Raw genomic sequence first — 25,515 nt, forward strand, 5'->3', positions numbered from 1 at the left:
AAGCCTGGAACTGGAAAATGTTGTCTGGAACTGGAACATGGAGCCTGGAACTGTAAAACAAAGCCTGGAACTGGAACGCATAGCCTGGAACTGGAACACGTAGCCTGGAACTGGAAAACAAAGCCTGGAACTGGAAAACAAAGCCTGGAACTGGAAAATGAAGCCTGAAATTGGAACACAAAGCCTGGAATTGGAAACAAAGCCTAGAACGGGAAAACGAAGCCTGGAATTGGAAAATGAAGCCTGGAACTGGAAAATGTTGTCTGGAACTGGAACATGGAGCCTGGAACTGTAAAACAAAGCCTGGAACTGGAACACGTAGCCTGGAACTGGAAAACGAAGACAGGAACTGGAAAACGAAGCCTGGAATTGGAAAACAAAGCCTGGAAATGGAACACGAAGCCTGGAACTGGAAAACGAAGACTGGAATTGGAAAATGAAGCCTGGAATTGGAACACGAAGCCTGGAATTGGAACACGTAGCCTGGAATTGGAACACGTAGCCTAGAACTGGAAAATGAAGCCTGGAATTGGAACACATAGCCTGGAATTGATACACGTAGCCTGGAAATGGAAAATGAAGCCTGGAATTGGAAAATGAAGCCTGGAATTGGAACACGAAGCCCGGAATTGGAAAACAAAGCCTGGAACTGGAAAACGAAGCCTGGAATTGGAACACAAAGCCTGTAATTGGAACACGCAGCCTGGAATTGGAACATGTAGCCTGGAACTGGAAAATGAAGCATGGAATTGGAACACATAGCCTGGAATTGGAACACGTAGCCTGGAAATGGAAAACAAAGCCTGGAACTGGAACACGTAGCCTGGAACTGGAAAACGAAGACTGGAACTGGAAAACGAAGCCTGGAATTGGAAAATGAAGCCTGGAAATGGAACACGAAGCCTGGAACTGGAAAACGAAGAGTGGAATTGGAAAATGAAGCCTGGAATTGGAACACGGAGCCTGGAATTGGAACACGTAGCCTGGAATTGGAACACGTAGCCTAGAACTGGAAAATGAAGCCTGGAATTGGAACACATAGCCTGGAATTGATACACGTAGCCTGGAAATGGAAAATGAAGCCTGGAATTGGAAAATGAAGCCTGGAATTGGAACACGAAGCCCGGAATTGGAAAACAAAGCCTGGAACTGGAAAACGAAGCCTGGAATTGGAACACAAAGCCTGTAATTGGAACACGTAGCCTGGAATTGGAACATGTAGCCTGGAACTGGAAAATGAAGCATGGAATTGGAACACATAGCCTGGAATTGGAACACGTAGCCTGGAAATGGAAAATGAAGCCTGGAATTGGAACACGTAGCCTGGAATTGGAACACGTAGCCTGGAACTGGAAAATGAAGCCTGGAACTGGAACACATAGCCTGGAATTGGAACACGTAGCCTGGAAATGGAAAATGAAGCCTGGAATTGGAACACGTAGCCTGGAACTGGAAAATGAAGCCTGGAATTGGAACATGAAGCCTGGAAATGGAACACGAAGCCTGGAATTGGAACACGAAGCCTGGAAATGGAACACGAAGCCTGGAATTGGAAAACAAAGCCTGGAACTGGAAAACGAAGCCTGGAATTGGAACACTGAGCCTGGAACTGGAACACGAAGCCTGGAATTGGAAAACAAAGCCTGGAACTGGAGCACAAAGACTGGAACTGGGACACGAAGCCTGGAATTGGAAAACGAAGCCTGGAATTAGAAAATGGAGCCTGGAACTGGAAAACGTAGCCTGGAACTGGAAAACAAAGCCTGGAACTGGAAAAAGAAGCCTGGAACTGGAAAACAAAGCCTGGAACTGGAAAACAAAGCCTGGAACTGGAAAATGAAGCCTGAAATTGGAACACGAAGCCTGGAATTGGAAACGAAGCCTAGAACGGGAAAACGAAGCCTGGAATTGGAAAATGAAGCCTGGAACTGGAAAATGTTGTCTGGAACTGGAACATGGAGCCTGGAACTGTAAAACAAAGCCTGGAACTGGAACGCATAGCCTGGAACTGGAAAACGAAGACTGGAACTGGAAAACGAAGCCTGGAATTGGAACACGAAGCCTGGAATTGGAACACGTAGCCTGGAATTGGAACACGTAGCCTAGAACTGGAAAATGAAGCCTGGAATTGGAACACATAGCCTGGAATTGGAACACGTAGCCTGAAAATGGAAAATGAAGCCTGGAATTGGAAAATGAAGCCTGGAATTGGAACACGAAGCCCGGAATTGGAAAACAAAGCCTGGAACTGGAAAACGAAGCCTGGAATTGGAACACAAAGCCTGGAATTGGAACACGTAGCCTGGAATTGGAACATGTAGCCTGGAACTGGAAAATGAAGCCTGGAATTGGAACACATAGCCTGGAACTGTAAAACAAAGCCTGGAACTGGAACGCGTAGCCTGGACCTGGAAAACGAAGACTGGAATTGGAAAACGAAGACTGGAACTGGAACACAAAGCCTAGAATTGGAACACGAAGCCTGGAATTGGAAAATGAAGCCTGGAATTGGAACACGAAGCCTGGAACTGGGACAAGTAGCCTGGAACTGGAAAATGAAGCCTGGAATTGGAACACGAAGCCTGGAATTGGAACACGTAGCCTGGAATTGGAACACGTAGCCTAGAACTGGAAAATGAAGCCTGGAATTAGAACACATAGCCTGGAATTGGAACACGTAACCTGGAAATGGAAAATGAAGCCTGGAATTCGAAAATGAAGCCTGGAATTGGAAAACGAAGACTGGAACTGGAACACAAAGCCTAGAATTGGAACACGAAGCCTGGAATTGGAAAATGAAGCCTGGAATTGGAACACGAAGCCTGGAAATGGAAAATGAAGCCTGGAATTGGAACACGTAGCCTGGAACTGGAAAATGAAGCCTGGAACTGGAACATGAAGCCTGGAAATGGAACACGAAGCCTGGAATTGGAAAACGAAGCCTGGAATTGGAAAACAAAGCCTGGAACTGGAGCACAAAGACTGGAACTGGGACACGAAGCCTGGAATTGGAAAACGAAGTCTGGAATTGGAAAACGTAGCCTGGAACTGGAAAACAAAGCCTGGAACTGGAAAACGAAGCCTGGAACTGGAAAACAAAGCCTGGAACTGGAAAACAAAGCCCGGAACTGGAAAATGAAGCCTGAAATTGGAACACGAAGCCTGGAATTGGAAACGAAGCCCAGAACGGGAAAACGAAGCCTGGAATTGGAAAATGAAGCCTGGAACTGGAAAATGTTGTCTGGAACTGGAACATTGGGCCTGAAACTGTAAAACAAAGCCTGGAACTGGAACGCATAGCCTGGAACTGGAAAACGAAGACTGGAACTGGAAAACGAAGCCTGGAATTGGAAAATGAAGCCTGGAATTGGAACACGAAGCCTGGAACTGGAAAACGAAGACTGGAACTGGAACACGAAGCCTAGAATTGGAACACGAAGCCTGGAATTGGAAAATGAAGCCTGGAACTGCAACACGAAGCCTGGAATTGAAACACAAAGCCTGGAACTGGAAAATGAAGCCAGGAATTGGAACACGAAGTCTGGAACTGGAAAACAAAGCCTGGAATTGGAACACAAAGCCTGGAATTGGAACACGAAGCCTGGAATTAGAAAATGGAGACTGGAACTGGAAAACGTAGCCTGGAACTGGAAAACAAAGCCTGGAACTGGAAAACAAAGCCTGGAACTGGAAAATGAAGCCTGAAATTGGAACACAAAGCCTGGAATTGGAAACAAAGCCTAGAACGGGAAAACGAAGCCTGGAATTGGAAAACGAAGCCTGGAATTAGAAAATGGAGCCTGGAACTGGAAAACGTAGCCTGGAACTGGAAAACAAAGCCTGGAACTGGAAAAAGAAGCCTGGAACTGGAAAACAAAGCCTGGAACTGGAAAACAAAGCCTGGAACTGGAAAATGAAGCCTGAAATTGGAACACGAAGCCTGGAATTGGAAACGAAGCCTAGAACGGGAAAACGAAGCCTGGAATTGGAAAATGAAGCCTGGAACTGGAAAATGTTGTCTGGAACTGGAACATGGAGCCTGGAACTGTAAAACAAAGCCTGGAACTGGAACGCATAGCCTGGAACTGGAAAACGAAGACTGGAACTGGAAAACGAAGCCTGGAATTGGAACACGAAGCCTGGAATTGGAACACGTAGCCTGGAATTGGAACACGTAGCCTAGAACTGGAAAATGAAGCCTGGAATTGGAACACATAGCCTGGAATTGGAACACGTAGCCTGGAAATGGAAAATGAAGCCTGGAATTGGAAAATGAAGCCTGGAATTGGAACACGAAGCCCGGAATTGGAAAACAAAGCCTGGAACTGGAAAACGAAGCCTGGAATTGGAACACAAAGCCTGGAATTGGAACACGTAGCCTGGAATTGGAACATGTAGCCTGGAACTGGAAAATGAAGCCTGGAATTGGAACACATAGCCTGGAACTGTAAAACAAAGCCTGGAACTGGAACGCGTAGCCTGGAACTGGAAAACGAAGACTGGAATTGGAAAACGAAGACTGGAACTGGAACACAAAGCCTTGAATTGGAACACGAAGCCTGGAATTGGAAAATGAAGCCTGGAATTGGAACACGAAGCCTGGAACTGGGACACGTAGCCTGGAACTGGAAAATGAAGCCTGGAATTGGAACACGAAGCCTGGAATTGGAACACGTAGCCTGGAATTGGAACACGTAGCCTAGAACTGGAAAATGTAGCCTGGAATTAGAACACATAGCCTGGAATTGGAACACGTAGCCTGGAAATGGAAAATGAAGCGTGGAATTCGAAAATGAAGCCTGGAATTGGAAAACGAAGACTGGAACTGGAACACAAAGCCTAGAATTGGAACACGAAGCCTGGAATTGGAAAATGAAGCCTGGAATTGGAACACGAAGCCTGGAAATGGAAAATGAAGCCTGGAATTGGAACACGTAGCCTGGAACTGGAAAATGAAGCCTGGAACTGGAACATGAAGCCTGGAAATGGAACACGAAGCCTGGAATTGGAAAACGAAGCCTGGAATTGGAAAACAAAGCCTGGAACTGGAGCACAAAGACTGGAACTGGGACACGAAGCCTGGAATTGGAAAACGAAGTCTGGAATTGGAAAACGTAGCCTGGAACTGGAAAACAAAGCCTGGAACTGGAAAACGAAGCCTGGAACTGGAAAACAAAGCCTGGAACTGGAAAACAAAGCCCGGAACTGGAAAATGAAGCCTGAAATTGGAACACGAAGCCTGGAATTGGAAACGAAGCCCAGAACGGGAAAACGAAGCCTGGAATTGGAAAATGAAGCCTGGAACTGGAAAATGTTGTCTGGAACTGGAACATTGGGCCTGAAACTGTAAAACAAAGCCTGGAACTGGAACGCATAGCCTGGAACTGGAAAACGAAGACTGGAACTGGAAAACGAAGCCTGGAATTGGAAAATGAAGCCTGGAATTGGAACACGAAGCCTGGAACTGGAAAACGAAGACAGGAACTGGAACACGAAGCCTAGAATTGGAACACGAAGCCTGGAATTGGAAAATGAAGCCTGGAACTGCAACACGAAGCCTGGAATTGAAACACAAAGCCTGGAACTGGAAAATGAAGCCAGGAATTGGAACACGAAGTCTGGAACTGGAAAACAAAGCCGGGAATTGGAACACGAAGCCTGGAATTGGAACACGAAGCCTGGAATTAGAAAATGGAGACTGGAACTGGAAAACGTAGCCTGGAACTGGAAAACAAAGCCTGGAACTGGAAAACAAAGCCTGGAACTGGAAAATGAAGCCTGAAATTGGAACACAAAGCCTGGAATTGGAAACAAAGCCTAGAACGGGAAAACGAAGCCTGGAATTGGAAAATGAAGCCTGGAACTGGAAAATGTTGTCTGGAACTGGAACATGGAGCCTGGAACTGTAAAGCAAAGCCTGGAACTGGAACACGTAGTCTGGAACTGGAAAACGAAGCCTGGAATTGGAAAATGAAGCCTGGAAATGGAACACGAAGCCTGGAACTGGAAAACGAAGACTGGAATTGGAAAATGAAGCCTGGAATTGGAACACGAAGCCTGGAATTGGAACACGTAGCCTGGAATTGGAACACGTAGCCTAGAACTGGAAAATGAAGCCTGGAATTGGAACACATAGCCTGGAATTGATACACGTAGCCTGGAAATGGAAAATGAAGCCTGGAATTGGAAAATGAAGCCTGGAATTGGAACACGAAGCCCGGAATTGGAAAACAAAGCCTGGAACTGGAAAACGAAGCCTGGAATTGGAACACAAAGCCTGTAATTGGAACACGTAGCCTGGAATTGGAACATGTAGCCTGGAACTGGAAAATGAAGCATGGAATTGGAACACATAGCCTGGAATTGGAACACGTAGCCTGGAAATGGAAAACAAAGCCTGGAACTGGAACACGTAGCCTGGAACTGGAAAACGAAGACTGGAACTGGAAAACGAAGCCTGGAATTGGAAAATGAAGCCTGGAAATGGAACACGAAGCCTGGAACTGGAAAACGAAGACTGGAATTGGAAAATGAAGCCTGGAATTGGAACACGAAGCCTGGAATTGGAACACGTAGCCTGGAATTGGAACATGTAGCCTAGAACTGGAAAATGAAGCCTGGAACTGGAAAATGAAGCATGGAATTGGAACACATAGCCTGGAATTGGAACACGTAGCCTGGAAATGGAAAACAAAGCCTGGAACTGGAACACGTAGCCTGGAACTGGAAAACGAAGACTGGAACTGGAAAACGAAGCCTGGAATTGGAAAATGAAGCCTGGAAATGGAACACGAAGCCTGGAACTGGAAAACGAAGACTGGAATTGGAAAATGAAGCCTGGAATTGGAACACGAAGCCTGGAATTGGAACACGTAGCCTGGAATTGGAACACGTAGCCTAGAACTGGAAAATGAAGCCTGGAATTGGAACACATAGCCTGGAATTGATACACGTAGCCTGGAAATGGAAAATGAAGCCTGGAAATGGAACACGAAGCCTGGAACTGGAACACGTAGCCTGGAACTGGAAAATGAAGCCTGGAATTGGAACACATAGCCTGGAATTGGAACACGTAGCCTGGAAATGGAAAATGAAGCCTGGAATTGGAACACATAGCCTGGAATTGGAACACGTAGCCTGGAACTGGAAAATGAAGCCTGGAACTGGAACACATAGCCTGGAATTGGAACACATAGCCTGGAAATGGAAAATGAAGCCTGGAATTGGAACACGTAGCCTGGAACTGGAAAATGAAGCCTGGAATTGGAAAATGATGCCTGGAAATGGAACACGAAGCCTGGAACTGGAAAACGAAGACTGGAACTGGAACACAAAGCCTAGAATTGGAACACGAAGCCTGGAATTGGAAACTGAAGCCTGGAATTGGAACACGAAGCCTGGAACTGGGACACGTAGCCTGGAACTGGAAAATGAAGCCTGGAATTGGAACACGAAGCCTGGAATTGGAACACGTAGCCTGGCTTTGGAACACGTAGCCTAGAACTGGAAAATGAAGCCTGGAATTAGAACACATAGCCTGGAATTGGAACACGTAGCCTGGAAATGGAAAATGAAGCCTGGAATTCGAAAATGAAGCCTGGAAATGGAAAACGAAGACTGGAACTGGAACACAAAGCCTATAATTGGAACACGAAGCCTGGAATTGGAACACGAAGCCTGGAACTGGGACACGTAGCCTGGAACTGGAAAATGAAGCCTGGAATTGGAACACGAAGCCTGGAATTGGAACACGTAGCCTGGAATTGGAACATGTAGCCTAGAACTGGAATATGAAGCCTTGAATTGGAACACATAGCCTGGAATTGGAACATGTAGCCTGGAAATGGAACACGAAGCCTGGAACTGGAAAACGAAGACTGGAACTGGAACACAAAGCCTAGAATTGGAACACGAAGCCTGGAATTGGAAAATGAAGCCTGGAATTGGAACACGAAGCCTGGAACTGGGACACGTAGCCTGGAACTGGAAAATGAAGCCTGGAATTGGAACACGAAGCCTGGAATTGGAACATGTAGCCTAGAACTGGAAAATGAAGCCTGGAATTGGAACACATAGCCTGGAATTGGAACACGTAGCCTGGAAATGGAAAATGAAGCCTGGAATTGGAAAATGAAGCCTGGAATTGGAACACGAAGCCCGGAATTGGAAAACAAAGCCTGGAACTGGAAAACGAAGCCTGGAATTGGAACACAAAGCCTGGAATTGGAACACGTAGCCTGGAATTGGAACATGTAGCCTGGAACTGGAAAATGAAGCCTGGAATTGGAACACATAGACTGGAATTGGAACACGTAGCCTGGAAATGGAAAATGAAGCCTGGAATTGGAACACGTACCCTGGAACTGGAACACGAAGCCTGGAATTGGAAAATGAAGCCTGGAATTGGAACACATAGCCTGGAATTGGAACACATAGCCTGGAACTGGAAAATGAAGCCTGGAACTGGAACACATAGCCTGGAATTGGAACACGTAGCCTGGAAATGGAAAATGAAGCCTGGAATTGGAACACGTAGCCTGGAACTGGAAAATGAAGCCTGGAACTGGAACACGTAGACTAGAATTGGAACATGTAGCCTGGAACTGGAAAATGAAGCCTGGAATTGGAACACATAGCCTGGAATTGGAACACGTAGCCTGGAAATGGAACACGAAGCCTGGAACTGGAACACATAGCCTGGAATTGGAACACGTAGCCTGGAAATGGAACACGAAGCCTGGAAATGGAACACGAAGCCTGGAATTGGAAAACAAAGCCTGGAACTGGAAAACGAAGCCTGGAATTGGAACACTGATCCTGGAACTGGAACACGAAGCCTGGAATTGGAAAACAAAGCCTGGAACTGGAGCACAAAGACTGGAACTGGGACACGAAGCCTGGAATTGGAAAACGAAGTCTGGAATTGGAACACGAAGCCTGGAATTAGAAAATGGAGCCTGGAACTGGAAAACGTAGCCTGGAACTGGAAAACAAAGCCTGGAACTGGAAAACGAAGCATGGAACTGGAAAACAAAGCCTGGAACTGGAAAACAAAGCCCGGAACTGGAAAATGAAGCCTGAAATTGGAACACGAAGCCTGGAATTGGAAACGAAGCCCAGAACGGGAAAACGAAGCCTGGAATTGGAAAATGAAGCCTGGAGCTGGAAAATGTTGTCTGGAACTGGAACATTGGGCCTGAAACTGTAAAACAAAGCCTGGAACTGGAACGCATAGCCTGGAACTGGAAAACGAAGACTGGAACTGGAAAACGAAGCCTGGAATTGGAAAATGAAGCCTGGAATTGGAACACGAAGCCTGGAACTGGAAAACGAAGACTGGAACTGGAACACGAAGCCTAGAATTGGAACACGAAGCCTGGAATTGGAAAATGAAGCCTGGAACTGCAACACGAAGCCTGGAATTGAAACACAGAGCCTGGAACTGGAAAATGAAGCCTGGAATTGGAACACGAAGTCTGGAACTGGAAAACGAAGCCTGGAATTGGAACACGAAGCCTGGAATTGGAACACGAAGCCTGGAATTAGAAAATGGAGACTGGAACTGGAAAACGTAGCCTGGAACTGGAAAACAAAGCCTGGAACTGGAAAACAAAGCCTGGAACTGGAAAATGAAGCCTGAAATTGGAACACAAAGCCTGGAATTGGAAACAAAGCCTAGAACGGGAAAACGAAGCCTGGAATTGGAAAATGAAGCCTGGAACTGGAAAATGTTGTCTGGAACTGGAACATGGAGCCTGGAACTGTAAAACAAAGCCTGGAACTGGAACGCATAGCCTGGAACTGGAAAACGAAGACTGGAACTGGAAAACGAAGCCTGGAATTGGAAAATTAAGCCTGGAATTGGAACACGAAGCCTGGAACTGGAAAACGAAGACTGGAACTGGAACACGAAGCCTAGAATTGGAACACGAAGCCTGGAATTGGAAAATGAAGCCTGGAACTGCAACACGAAGCCTGGAATTGAAACACAAAGCCTGGAACTGGAAAATGAAGCCTGGAATTGGAACACGAAGTCTGGAACTGGAAAACAAAGCCTGGAATTGGAACACGAAGCCTGGAATTGGAACACGAAGCCTGGAATTAGAAAATGGAGACTGGAACTGGAAAACGTAGCCTGGAACTGGAAAACAAAGCCTGGAACTGGAAAACAAAGCCTGGAACTGGAGAATGAAGCCTGAAATTGGAACACAAAGCCTGGAATTGGAAACAAAGCCTAGAACGGGAAAACGAAGCCTGGAATTGGAAAATGAAGCCTGGAACTGGAAAATGTTGTCTGGAACTGGAACATGGAGCCTGGAACTGTAAAACAAAGCCTGGAACTGGAACACGTAGCCTGGAACTGGAAAACGAAGACTGGAACTGGAAAACGAAGCCTGGAATTGGAAAATGAAGCCTGGAAATGGAACACGAAGCCTGGAACTGGAAAACGAAGACTGGAATTGGAAAATGAAGCCTGGAATTGGAACACGAAGCCTGGAATTGGAACACGTAGCCTGGAATTGGAACACGTAGCCTAGAACTGGAAAATGAAGCCTGGAATTGGAACACATAGCCTGGAATTGATACACGTAGCCTGGAAATGGAAAATGAAGCCTGGAATTGGAAAATGAAGCCTGGAATTGGAACACGAAGCCTGGAATTGGAACACGTAGCCTGGAATTGGAACACGTAGCCTAGAACTGGAAAATGAAGCCTGGAATTGGAACACATTGCCTGGAATTGATACACGTAGCCTGGAAATGGAAAATGAAGCCTGGAATTGGAAAATGAAGCCTGGAATTGGAACACGAAGCCTGGAATTGGAAAACAAAGCCTGGAACTGGAAAACGAAGCCTGGAATTGGAACACAAAGCCTGTAATTGGAACACGTAGCCTGGAATTGGAACATGTAGCCTGGAACTGGAAAATGAAGCCTGGAATTGGAACACATAGCCTGGAATTGGAACACGTAGCCTGGAAATGGAAAATGAAGCCTGGAATTGGAACACGTAGCCTGGAACTGGAACACGTAGCCTGGAACTGGAAAATGAAGCCTGGAATTGGAACACATAGCCTGGAATTGGAACACGTAGCCTGGAAATGGAAAATGAAGCCTGGAATTGGAACACATAGCCTGGAATTGGAACACGTAGCCTGGAACTGGAAAATGAAGCCTGGAACTGGAACACATAGCCTGGAATTGGAACACGGAGCCTGGAAATGGAAAATGAAGCCTGGAATTGGAACACGTAGCCTGGAACTGGAAAATGAAACCTGGAACTGGAACATGAAGCCTGGAAATGGAACACGAAGCCTGGAATTGGAACACGAAGCCTGGAAATGGAACACGAAGCCTGGAATTGGAACACGAAGCCTGGAAATGGAACACGAAGCCTGGAATTGGAAAACAAAGCCTGGAACTGGAAAACGAAGCCTGGAATTGGAACACTGAGCCTGGAACTGGAACACGAAGCCTGGAATTGGAAAACAAAGCCTGGAACTGGAGCACAAAGACTGGAACTGGGACACGAAGCCTGGAATTGGAAAACGAAGTCTGGAATTGGAACACGAAACCTGGAATTAGAAAATGGAGCCTGGAACTGGAAAACGTAGCCTGGAACTGGAAAACAAAGCCTGGAACTGGAAAAAGAAGCCTGGAACTGGAAAACAAAGCCTGGAACTGGAAAACAAAGCCTGGAACTGGAAAATGAAGCCTGAAATTGGAACATGAAGCCTGGAATTGGAAACGAAGCCTAGAACGGGAAAACGAAGCCTGGAATTGGAAAATGAAGCCTGGAACTGGAAAATGTTATCTGGAACTGGAACATGGAGCCTGGAACTGTAAAACAAAGCCTGGAACTGGAACGCATAGCCTGGAACTGGAAAACGAAGACTGGAACTGGAAAACGAAGCCTGGAATTGGAACACGAAGCCTGGAACTGGGACACGTAGCCTGGAACTGGAAAATGAAGCCTGGAATTGGAACACGAAGCCTGGAATTGGAACACGTAGCCTGGAATTGGAACACGTAGCCTAGAACTGGAAAATGAAGCCTGGAATTGGAACACATAGCCTGGAATTGGAACACGTAGCCTGGAAATGGAAAATGAAGCCTGGAATTGGAAAATGAAGCCTGGAATTGGAACACGAAGCCCGGAATTGGAAAACAAAGCCTGGAACTGGAAAACGAAGCCTGGAATTGGAACACAAAGCCTGGAATTGGAACACGTAGCCTGGAATTGGAACATGTAGCCTGGAACTGGAAAATGAAGCCTGGAATTGGAACACATAGCCTGGAACTGTAAAACAAAGCCTGGAACTGGAACGCGTAGCCTGGAACTGGAAAACGAAGACTGGAACTGGAATTCAAAGCCTGGAATTGGAAAATGAAGCCTGGAAATGGAACACGAAGCCTGGAACTGGAAAACGAAGACTGGAACTGGAACACAAAGCCTAGAATTGGAACACGAAGCCTAGAACTGGAAAATGAAGCCTGGAATTGGAACACGAAGCCTGGAACTGGGACACGTAGCCTGGAACTGGAAAATGAAGCCTGGAATTGGAACACGAAGCCTGGAATTGGAACACGAAGCCTGGAACTGGGACACGTAGCCTGGAACTGGAAAATGAAGCCTGGAATTGGAACACTAAGCCTGGAATTGGAACACGTAGCCTGGAATTGGAACATGTAGCCTAGAACTGGAATATGAAGCCTTGAATTGGAACACATAGCCTGGAATTGGAACATGTAGCCTGGAAATGGAACACGAAGCCTGGAACTGGAAAACGAAGACTGGAACTGGAACACAAAGCCTAGAATTGGAACACGAAGCCTGGAATTGGAAAATGAAGCCTGGAATTGGAACACGAAGCCTGGAACTGGGACACGTAGCCTGGAACTGGAAAATGAAGCCTGGAATTGGAACACGAAGCCTGGAATTGGAACATGTAGCCTAGAACTGGAAAATGAAGCCTGGAATTGGAACACATAGCCTGGAATTGGAACACGTAGCCTGGAAATGGAAAATGAAGCCTGGAATTGGAAAATGAAGCCTGGAATTGGAACACGAAGCCCGGAATTGGAAAACAAAGCCTGGAACTGGAAAATGAAGCCTGGAATTGGAACACAAAGCCTGGAATTGGAACACGTAGCCTGGAATTGGAACATGTAGCCTGGAACTGGAAAATGAAGCCTGGAATTGGAACACATAGACTGGAATTGGAACACGTAGCCTGGAAATGGAAAATGAAGCCTGGAATTGGAACACGTACCCTGGAACTGGAACACGAAGCCTGGAATTGGAAAATGAAGCCTGGAATTGGAACACATAGCCTGGAATTGGAACACATAGCCTGGAACTGGAAAATGAAGCCTGGAACTGGAACACATAGCCTGGAATTGGAACACGTAGCCTGGAAATGGAAAATGAAGCCTGGAATTGGAACACGTAGCCTGGAACTGGAAAATGAAGCCTGGAACTGGAACACGTAGACTAGAATTGGAACATGTAGCCTGGAACTGGAAAATGAAGCCTGGAATTGGAACACATAGCCTGGAATTTGAACACGTAGCCTGGAAATGGAAAATGAAGCCTGGAATTGGAACACGTACCCTGGAACTGGAACACGAAGCCTGGAATTGGAAAATGAAGCCTGGAATTGGAACACATAGCCTGGAATTGGAACACATAGCCTGGAACTGGAAAATGAAGCCTGGAACTGGAACACATAGCCTGGAATTGGAACACGTAGCCTGGAAATGGAACACGAAGCCTGGAAATGGAACACGAAGCCTGGAATTGGAAAACAAAGCCTGGAACTGGAAAACGAAGCCTGGAATTGGAACACTGATCCTGGAACTGGAACACGAAGCCTGGAATTGGAAAACAAAGCCTGGAACTGGAGCACAAAGACTGGAACTGGGACACGAAGCCTGGAATTGGAAAACGAAGTCTGGAATTGGAACACGAAGCCTGGAATTAGAAAATGGAGCCTGGAACTGGAAAACGTAGCCTGGAACTGGAAAACAAAGCCTGGAACTGGAAAACGAAGCATGGAACTGGAAAACAAAGCCTGGAACTGGAAAACAAAGCCCGGAACTGGAAAATGAAGCCTGAAATTGGAACACGAAGCCTGGAATTGGAAACGAAGCCCAGAACGGGAAAACGAAGCCTGGAATTGGAAAATGAAGCCTGGAGCTGGAAAATGTTGTCTGGAACTGGAACATTGGGCCTGAAACTGTAAAACAAAGCCTGGAACTGGAACGCATAGCCTGGAACTGGAAAACGAAGACTGGAACTGGAAAACGAAGCCTGGAATTGGAAAATGAAGCCTGGAATTGGAACACGAAGCCTGGAACTGGAAAACGAAGACTGGAACTGGAACACGAAGCCTAGAATTGGAACACGAAGCCTGGAATTGGAAAATGAAGCCTGGAACTGCAACACGAAGCCTGGAATTGAAACACAGAGCCTGGAACTGGAAAATGAAGCCTGGAATTGGAACACGAAGTCTGGAACTGGAAAACGAAGCCTGGAATTGGAACACGAAGCCTGGAATTGGAACACGAAGCCTGGAATTAGAAAATGGAGACTGGAACTGGAAAACGTAGCCTGGAACTGGAAAACAAAGCCTGGAACTGGAAAACAAAGCCTGGAACTGGAAAATGAAGCCTGAAATTGGAACACAAAGCCTGGAATTGGAAACAAAGCCTAGAACGGGAAAACGAAGCCTGGAATTGGAAAATGAAGCCTGGAACTGGAAAATGTTGTCTGGAACTGGAACATGGAGCCTGGAACTGTAAAACAAAGCCTGGAACTGGAACGCATAGCCTGGAACTGGAAAACGAAGACTGGAACTGGAAAACGAAGCCTGGAATTGGAAAATGAAGCCTGGAATTGGAACACGAAGCCTGGAACTTGAAAACGAAGACTGGAACTGGAACACGAAGCCTAGAATTGGAACACGAAGCCTGGAATTGGAAAATGAAGCCTGGAACTGCAACACGAAGCCTGGAATTGAAACACAGAGCCTGGAACTGGAAAATGAAGCCTGGAATTGGAACACGAAGTCTGGAACTGGAAAACGAAGCCTGGAATTGGAACACGAAGCCTGGAATTGGAACACGAAGCCTGGAATTAGAAAATGGAGACTGGAACTGGAAAACGTAGCCTGGAACTGGAAAACAAAGCCTGGAACTGGAAAACAAAGCCTGGAACTGGAAAATGAAGCCTGAAATTGGAACACAAAGCCTGGAATTGGAAACAAAGCCTAGAACGGGAAAACGAAGCCTGGAATTGGAAAATGAAGCCTGGAACTGGAAAATGTTGTCTGGAACTGGAACATGGAGCCTGGAACTGTAAAACAAAGCCTGGAACTGGAACACGTAGCCTGGAACTGGAAAACGAAGACTGGAACTGGAAAACGAAGCCTGGAATTGGAAAATGAAGCCTGGAAATGGAACACGAAGCCTGGAACTGGAAAACGAAGACTGGAATTGGAAAATGAAGCCTGGAATTGGAACACGAAGCCTGGAATTGGAACACGTAGCCTGGAATTGGAACACGTAGCCTAGAACTGGAAAATGAAGCCTGGAATTGGAACACATAGCCTGGAATTGATACACGTAGCCTGGAAATGGAAAATGAAGCCTGGAATTGGAAAATGAAGCCTGGAATTGGAACACGAAGCCTGGAATTGGAACACGTAGCCTGGAATTGGAACACGTAGCCTAGAACTGGAAAATGAAGCCTGGAATTGGAACACATTGCCTGGAATTGATACACGTAGCCTGGAAATGGAAAATGAAGCCTGGAATTGGAAAATGAAGCCTGGAATTGGAACACGAAGCCTGGAATTGGAAAACAAAGCCTGGAACTGGAAAACGAAGCCTGGAATTGGAACACAAAGCCTGTAATTGGAACACGTAGCCTGGAATTGGAACATGTAGCCTGGAACTGGAAAATGAAGCCTGGAATTGGAACACATAGCCTGGAATTGGAACACGTAGCCTGGAAATGGAAAATGAAGACTGGAATTGGAACACGTAGCCTGGAACTGGAACACGTAGCCTGGAACTGGAAAATGAAGCCTGGAATTGGAACACATAGCCTGGAATTGGAACACGTAGCCTGGAAATGGAAAATGAAGCCTGGAATTGGAACACATAGCCTGGAATTGGAACACGTAGCCTGGAACTGGAAAATGAAGCCTGGAACTGGAACACATAGCCTGGAATTGGAACACGGAGCCTGGAAATGGAAAATGAAGCCTGGAATTGGAACACGTAGCCTGGAACTGGAAAATGAAACCTGGAACTGGAACATGAAGCCTGGAAATGGAACACGAAGCCTGGAATTGGAACACGAAGCCTGGAAATGGAACACGAAGCCTGGAATTGGAACACGAAGCCTGGAAATGGAACACGAAGCCTGGAATTGGAAAACAAAGCCTGGAACTGGAAAACGAAGCCTGGAATTGGAACACTGAGCCTGGAACTGGAACACGAAGCCTGGAATTGGAAAACAAAGCCTGGAACTGGAGCACAAAGACTGGAACTGGGACACGAAGCCTGGAATTGGAAAACGAAGTCTGGAATTGGAACACGAAACCTGGAATTAGAAAATGGAGCCTGGAACTGGAAAACGTAGCCTGGAACTGGAAAACAAAGCCTGGAACTGGAAAAAGAAGCCTGGAACTGGAAAACAAAGCCTGGAACTGGAAAACAAAGCCTGGAACTGGAAAATGAAGCCTGAAATTGGAACATGAAGCCTGGAATTGGAAACGAAGCCTAGAACGGGAAAACGAAGCCTGGAATTGGAAAATGAAGCCTGGAACTGGAAAATGTTATCTGGAACTGGAACATGGAGCCTGGAACTGTAAAACAAAGCCTGGAACTGGAACGCATAGCCTGGAACTGGAAAACGAAGACTGGAACTGGAAAACGAAGCCTGGAATTGGAACACGAAGCCTGGAACTGGGACACGTAGCCTGGAACTGGAAAATGAAGCCTGGAATTGGAACACGAAGCCTGGAATTGGAACACGTAGCCTGGAATTGGAACACGTAGCCTAGAACTGGAAAATGAAGCCTGGAATTGGAACACATAGCCTGGAATTGGAACACGTAGCCTGGAAATGGAAAATGAAGCCTGGAATTGGAAAATGAAGCCTGGAATTGGAACACGAAGCCCGGAATTGGAAAACAAAGCCTGGAACTGGAAAACGAAGCCTGGAATTGGAACACAAAGCCTGGAATTGGAACACGTAGCCTGGAATTGGAACATGTAGCCTGGAACTGGAAAATGAAGCCTGGAATTGGAACACATAGCCTGGAACTGTAAAACAAAGCCTGGAACTGGAACGCGTAGCCTGGAACTGGAAAACGAAGACTGGAACTGGAATTCAAAGCCTGTAATTGGAAAATGAAGCCTGGAAATGGAACACGAAGCCTGGAACTGGAAAACGAAGACTGGAACTGGAACACAAAGCCTAGAATTGGAACACGAAGCCTGGAATTGGAAAATGAAGCCTGGAATTGGAACACGAAGCCTGGAACTGGGACACGTAGCCTGGAACTGGAAAATGAAGCCTGGAATTGGAACACGAAGCCTGGAATTGGAACACGTAGCCTGGAATTGGAACACGTAGCCTAGAACTGGAAAATGAAGCCTGGAATTAGAACACATAGCCTGGAATTGGAACACGTAGCCTGGAAATGGAAAATGAAGCCTGGAATTCGAAAATGAAGCCTGGAATTGGAAAACGAAGACTGGAACTGGAACACAAAGCCTAGAATTGGAACACGAAGCCTGGAATTGGAAAATGAAGCCTGGAATTGGAACACGAAGCCTGGAACTGGGACACGTAGCCTGGAACTGGAAAATGAAGCCTGGAATTGGAACACGAAGCCTGGAATTGGAACACGTAGCCTGGAATTGGAACATGTAGCCTAGAACTGGAATATGAAGCCTGGAATTGGAACACATAGCCTGGAATTGGAAAACGAAGTCTGGAATGGGAACACGAAGCCTGGAATTAGAAAATGGAGCCTGGAACTGGAAAACGTAGCCTGGAACTGGAAAACAAAGCCTGGAACTGGAAAAAGAAGCCTGGAACTGGAAAACAAAGCCTGGAACTGGAAAACAAAGCCTGGAACTGGAAAATGAAGCCTGAAATTGGAACACGAAGCCTGGAATTGGAAACGAAGCCTAGAACGGGAAAACGAAGCCTGGAATTGGAAAATGAAGCCTGGAACTGGAAAATGTTGTCTGGAACTGGAACATGGAGCCTGGAACTGTAAAACAAAGCCTGGAACTGGAACGCATAGCCTGGAACTGGAAAACGAAGACTGGAACTGGAAAACGAAGCCTGGAATTGGAACACGAAGCCTGGAATTGGAACACGTAGCCTGGAATTGGAACACGTAGCCTAGAACTGGAAAATGAAGCCTGGAATTGGAACACATAGCCTGGAATTGGAACACGTAGCCTGGAAATGGAAAATGAAGCCTGGAATTGGAAAATGAAGCCTGGAATTGGAACACGAAGCCCGGAATTGGAAAACAAAGCCTGGAACTGGAAAACGAAGCCTGGAATTGGAACACAAAGCCTGGAATTGGAACACGTAGCCTGGAATTGGAACATGTAGCCTGGAACTGGAAAATGAAGCCTGGAATTGGAACACATAGCCTGGAACTGTAAAACAAAGCCTGGAACTGGAACGCGTAGCCTGGAACTGGAAAACGAAGACTGGAACTGGAATTCAAAGCCTGGAATTGGAAAATGAAGCCTGGAAATGGAACACGAAGCCTGGAACTGGAAAACGAAGACTGGAACTGGAACACAAAGCCTAGAATTGGAACACGAAGCCTGGAATTGGAAAATGAAGCCTGGAATTGGAACACGAAGCCTGGAACTGGGACACGTAGCCTGGAACTGGAAAATAAAGCCTGGAATTGGAACACGAAGCCTGGAATTGGAACACGTAGCCTGGAATTGGAACACGTAGCCTAGAACTGGAAAATGAAGCCTGGAATTAGAACACATAGCCTGGAATTGGAACACGTAGCCTGGAATTGGAAAATGAAGCCTGGAACTGCAACACGAAGCCTGGAATTGAAACACAGAGCCTGGAACTGGAAAATGAAGCCTGGAATTGGAACACGAAGTCTGGAACTGGAAAACGAAGCCTGGAATTGGAACACGAAGCCTGGAATTGGAACACGAAGCCTGGAATTAGAAAATGGAGACTGGAACTGGAAAACGTAGCCTGGAACTGGAAAACAAAGCCTGGAACTGGAAAACAAAGCCTGGAACTGGAAAATGAAGCCTGAAATTGGAACACAAAGCCTGGAATTGGAAACAAAGCCTAGAACGGGAAAACGAAGCCTGGAATTGGAAAATGAAGCCTGGAACTGGAAAATGTTGTCTGGAACTGGAACATGGAGCCTGGAACTGTAAAACAAAGCCTGGAACTGGAACGCATAGCCTGGAACTGGAAAACGAAGACTGGAACTGGAAAACGAAGCCTGGAATTGGAAAATTAAGCCTAGAATTGGAACACGAAGCCTGGAACTGGAAAACGAAGACTGGAACTGGAACACGAAGCCTAGAATTGGAACACAAAGCCTGGAATTGGAAAATGAAGCCTGGAACTGCAACACGAAGCCTGGAATTGAAACACAAAGCCTGGAACTGGAAAATGAAGCCTGGAATTGGAACACGAAGTCTGGAACTGGAAAACAAAGCCTGGAATTGGAACACGAAGCCTGGAATTGGAACACGAAGCCTGGAATTAGAAAATGGAGACTGGAACTGGAAAACGTAGCCTGGAACTGGAAAACAAAGCCTGGAACTGGAAAACAAAGCCTGGAACTGGAAAATGAAGCCTGAAATTGGAACACAAAGCCTGGAATTGGAAACAAAGCCTAGAACGGGAAAACGAAGCCTGGAATTGGAAAATGAAGCCTGGAACTGGAAAATGTTGTCTGGAACTGGAACATGGAGCCTGGAACTGTAAAACAAAGCCTGGAACTGGAACACGTAGCCTGGAACTGGAAAACGAAGACTGGAACTGGAAAACGAAGCCTGGAATTGGAAAATGAAGCCTGGAAATGGAACACGAAGCCTGGAACTGGAAAACGAAGACTGGAATTGGAAAATGAAGCCTGGAATTGGAACACGAAGCCTGGAATTGGAACACGTAGCCTGGAATTGGAACACGTAGCCTAGAACTGGAAAATGAAGCCTGGAATTGGAACACATAGCCTGGAATTGATACACGTAGCCTGGAAATGGAAAATGAAGCCTGGAATTGGAAAATGAAGCCTGGAATTGGAACACGAAGCCTGGAATTGGAACACGTAGCCTGGAATTGGAACACGTAGCCTAGAACTGGAAAATGAAGCCTGGAATTGGAACACATTGCCTGGAATTGATACACGTAGCCTGGAAATGGAAAATGAAGCCTGGAATTGGAAAATGAAGCCTGGAATTGGAACACGAAGCCTGGAATTGGAAAACAAAGCCTGGAACTGGAAAACGAAGCCTGGAATTGGAACACAAAGCCTGTAATTGGAACACGTAGCCTGGAATTGGAACATGTAGCCTGGAACTGGAAAATGAAGCCTGGAATTGGAACACATAGCCTGGAATTGGAACACGTAGCCTGGAACTGGAAAATGAAGCCTGGAATTGGAACACATAGCCTGGAATTGGAACACGTAGCCTGGAAATGGAAAATGAAGCCTGGAATTGGAACACATAGCCTGGAATTGGAACACGTAGCCTGGAACTGGAAAATGAAGCCTGGAACTGGAACACATAGCCTGGAATTGGAACACGGAGCCTGGAAATGGAAAATGAAGCCTGGAATTGGAACACGTAGCCTGGAACTGGAAAATGAAACCTGGAACTGGAACATGAAGCCTGGAAATGGAACACGAAGCCTGGAATTGGAACACGAAGCCTGGAAATGGAACACGAAGCCTGGAATTGGAACACGAAGCCTGGAAATGGAACACGAAGCCTGGAATTGGAAAACAAAGCCTGGAACTGGAAAACGAAGCCTGGAATTGGAACACTGAGCCTGGAACTGGAACACGAAGCCTGGAATTGGAAAACAAAGCCTGGAACTGGAGCACAAAGACTGGAACTGGGACACGAAGCCTGGAATTGGAAAACGAAGTCTGGAATTGGAACACGAAACCTGGAATTAGAAAATGGAGCCTGGAACTGGAAAACGTAGCCTGGAACTGGAAAACAAAGCCTGGAACTGGAAAAAGAAGCCTGGAACTGGAAAACAAAGCCTGGAACTGGAAAACAAAGCCTGGAACTGGAAAATGAAGCCTGAAATTGGAACATGAAGCCTGGAATTGGAAACGAAGCCTAGAACGGGAAAACGAAGCCTGGAATTGGAAAATGAAGCCTGGAACTGGAAAATGTTATCTGGAACTGGAACATGGAGCCTGGAACTGTAAAACAAAGCCTGGAACTGGAACGCATAGCCTGGAACTGGAAAACGAAGACTGGAACTGGAAAACGAAGCCTGGAATTGGAACACGAAGCCTGGAACTGGGACACGTAGCCTGGAACTGGAAAATGAAGCCTGGAATTGGAACACGAAGCCTGGAATTGGAACACGTAGCCTGGAATTGGAACACGTAGCCTAGAACTGGAAAATGAAGCCTGGAATTGGAACACATAGCCTGGAATTGGAACACGTAGCCTGGAAATGGAAAATGAAGCCTGGAATTGGAAAATGAAGCCTGGAATTGGAACACGAAGCCCGGAATTGGAAAACAAAGCCTGGAACTGGAAAACGAAGCCTGGAATTGGAACACAAAGCCTGGAATTGGAACACGTAGCCTGGAATTGGAACATGTAGCCTGGAACTGGAAAATGAAGCCTGGAATTGGAACACATAGCCTGGAACTGTAAAACAAAGCCTGGAACTGGAACGCGTAGCCTGGAACTGGAAAACGAAGACTGGAACTGGAATTCAAAGCCTGTAATTGGAAAATGAAGCCTGGAAATGGAACACGAAGCCTGGAACTGGAAAACGAAGACTGGAACTGGAACACAAAGCCTAGAATTGGAACACGAAGCCTGGAATTGGAAAATGAAGCCTGGAATTGGAACACGAAGCCTGGAACTGGGACACGTAGCCTGGAACTGGAAAATGAAGCCTGGAATTGGAACACGAAGCCTGGAATTGGAACACGTAGCCTGGAATTGGAACACGTAGCCTAGAACTGGAAAATGAAGCCTGGAATTAGAACACATAGCCTGGAATTGGAACACGTAGCCTGGAAATGGAAAATGAAGCCTGGAATTCGAAAATGAAGCCTGGAATTGGAAAACGAAGACTGGAACTGGAACACAAAGCCTAGAATTGGAACACGAAGCCTGGAATTGGAAAATGAAGCCTGGAATTGGAACACGAAGCCTGGAACTGGGACACGTAGCCTGGAACTGGAAAATGAAGCCTGGAATTGGAACACGAAGCCTGGAATTGGAACACGTAGCCTGGAATTGGAACATGTAGCCTAGAACTGGAATATGAAGCCTGGAATTGGAACACATAGCCTGGAATTGGAAAACGAAGTCTGGAATGGGAACACGAAGCCTGGAATTAGAAAATGGAGCCTGGAACTGGAAAACGTAGCCTGGAACTGGAAAACAAAGCCTGGAACTGGAAAAAGAAGCCTGGAACTGGAAAACAAAGCCTGGAACTGGAAAACAAAGCCTGGAACTGGAAAATGAAGCCTGAAATTGGAACACGAAGCCTGGAATTGGAAACGAAGCCTAGAACGGGAAAACGAAGCCTGGAATTGGAAAATGAAGCCTGGAACTGGAAAATGTTGTCTGGAACTGGAACATGGAGCCTGGAACTGTAAAACAAAGCCTGGAACTGGAACGCATAGCCTGGAACTGGAAAACGAAGACTGGAACTGGAAAACGAAGCCTGGAATTGGAACACGAAGCCTGGAATTGGAACACGTAGCCTGGAATTGGAACACGTAGCCTAGAACTGGAAAATGAAGCCTGGAATTGGAACACATAGCCTGGAATTGGAACACGTAGCCTGGAAATGGAAAATGAAGCCTGGAATTGGAAAATGAAGCCTGGAATTGGAACACGAAGCCCGGAATTGGAAAACAAAGCCTGGAACTGGAAAACGAAGCCTGGAATTGGAACACAAAGCCTGGAATTGGAACACGTAGCCTGGAATTGGAACATGTAGCCTGGAACTGGAAAATGAAGCCTGGAATTGGAACACATAGCCTGGAACTGTAAAACAAAGCCTGGAACTGGAACGCGTAGCCTGGAACTGGAAAACGAAGACTGGAACTGGAATTCAAAGCCTGGAATTGGAAAATGAAGCCTGGAAATGGAACACGAAGCCTGGAACTGGAAAACGAAGACTGGAACTGGAACACAAAGCCTAGAATTGGAACACGAAGCCTGGAATTGGAAAATGAAGCCTGGAATTGGAACACGAAGCATGGAACTGGGACACGTAGCCTGGAACTGGAAAATAAAGCCTGGAATTGGAACACGAAGCCTGGAATTGGAACACGTAGCCTGGAATTGGAACACGTAGCCTAGAACTGGAAAATGAAGCCTGGAATTAGAACACATAGCCTGGAATTGGAACACGTAGCCTGGAAATGGAAAATGAAGCCTGGAATTCGAAAATGAAGCCTGGAATTGGAAAACGAAGACTGGAACTGGAACACAAAGCCTAGAATTGGAACACGAAGCCTGGAATTGGAAAATGAAGCCTGGAATTGGAACACGAAGCCTGGAACTGGGACACGTAGCCTGGAACTGGAAAATGAAGCGTGGAATTGGAACACGAAGCCTGGAATTGGAACACGTAGCCTGGAATTGGAACATGTAGCCTAGAACTGGAATATGAAGCCTGGAATTGGAACACATAGCCTGGAATTGGAACACGTAGCCTGGAAATGGAACACGAAGCTTGGAACTGGAAAACGAAGACTGGAACTGGAACACAAAGCCTAGAATTGGAACATGAAGCCTGGAATTGGAAAATGAAGCCTGGAATTGCAACACGAAGCCTGGAACTGGGACACGTAGCCTGGAACCGGAAAATGAAGCCTGGAATTGGAACACGAAGCCTGGAATTGGAACACGTAGCCTGGAATTGGAACATGTAGCCTAGAACTGGAAAATGAAGCCTGGAATTGGAACACATAGCCTGGAATTGGAACACGTAGCCTGGAAATGGAAAATGAAGCCTGGAATTGGAAAATGAAGCCTGGAATTGGAACACGAAGCCCGGAATTGGAAAACAAAGCCTGGAACTGGAAAACGAAGCCTGGAATTGGAACACAAAGCCTGGAATTGGAACACGTAGCCTGGAATTGGAACATGTAGCCTGGAACTGGAAAATGAAGCCTGGAATTGGAACACATAGCCTGGAATTGGAACACGTAGCCTGGAAATGGAAAATGAAGCCTGGAATTCGAAAAATAAGCCTGGAAATGGAACACGAAGCCTGGAATTGGAAAACAAAGCCTGGAACTGGAAAACGAAGCCTGGAATTGGAACACATAGCCTGGAACTGGAACACAAAGCCTGGAATTGGAAAACAAAGCCTGGAACTGGAGCACAAAGACTGGAACTGGTACACGAAGCCTGGAATTGGAAAACGAAGTCTGGAATTGGAACACGAAGCCTGGAATTAGAAAATGGAGCCTGGAACTGGAAAACGTAGCCTGGAACTGGAAAACAAAGCCTGGAACTGGAAAACGAAGCCTGGAACTGGAAAACAACGCCTGGAACTGGAAAACAAAGCCTGGAACTGGAAAATGAAGCCTGAAATTGGAACACGAAGCTTGGAATTGGAAACGAAGGCTAGAACGGGAAAACGAAGCCTGGAATTGGAAAATGAAGCCTGGAACTGGAAAATGTTTTCTAGAACTGGAACATGGAGCCTGGAACTGTAAAACAAAGCCTGGAACTGGAACGCATAGCCTGGAACTGGAAAACGAAGCCTGGAACTGGAACGCGTAGCCTGGAACTGGAAAACGAAGACTGGAACTGGAATTCAAAGCCTGGAATTGGAAAATGAAGCCTGGAAATGGAACACGAAGCCTGGAACTGGAAAACGAAGACTGGAACTGGAACACAAAGCCTAGAATTGGAACACGAAGCCTGGAATTGGAAAATGAAGCCTGGAATTGGAACACGAAGCCTGGAACTGGGACACGTAGCCTGGAACTGGAAAATGAAGCGTGGAATTGGAACACGAAGCCTGGAATTGGAACACGTAGCCTGGAATTGGAACACGTAGCCTAGAACTGGAAAATGAAGCCTGGAATTAGAACACATAGCCTGGAATTGGAACACGTAGCCTGGAAATGGAAAATGAAGCCTGGAATTCGAAAATGAAGCCTGGAATTGGAAAACGAAGACTGGAACTGGAACACAAAGCCTAGAATTGGAACACGAAGCCTGGAATTGGAAAATGAAGCCTGGAATTGTAA

The sequence above is a fragment of the Hypanus sabinus genome, chromosome 17, assembly GCF_030144855.1.
Source record: "Hypanus sabinus isolate sHypSab1 chromosome 17, sHypSab1.hap1, whole genome shotgun sequence".
NCBI classification, from domain to species: domain Eukaryota; kingdom Metazoa; phylum Chordata; class Chondrichthyes; order Myliobatiformes; family Dasyatidae; genus Hypanus; species Hypanus sabinus.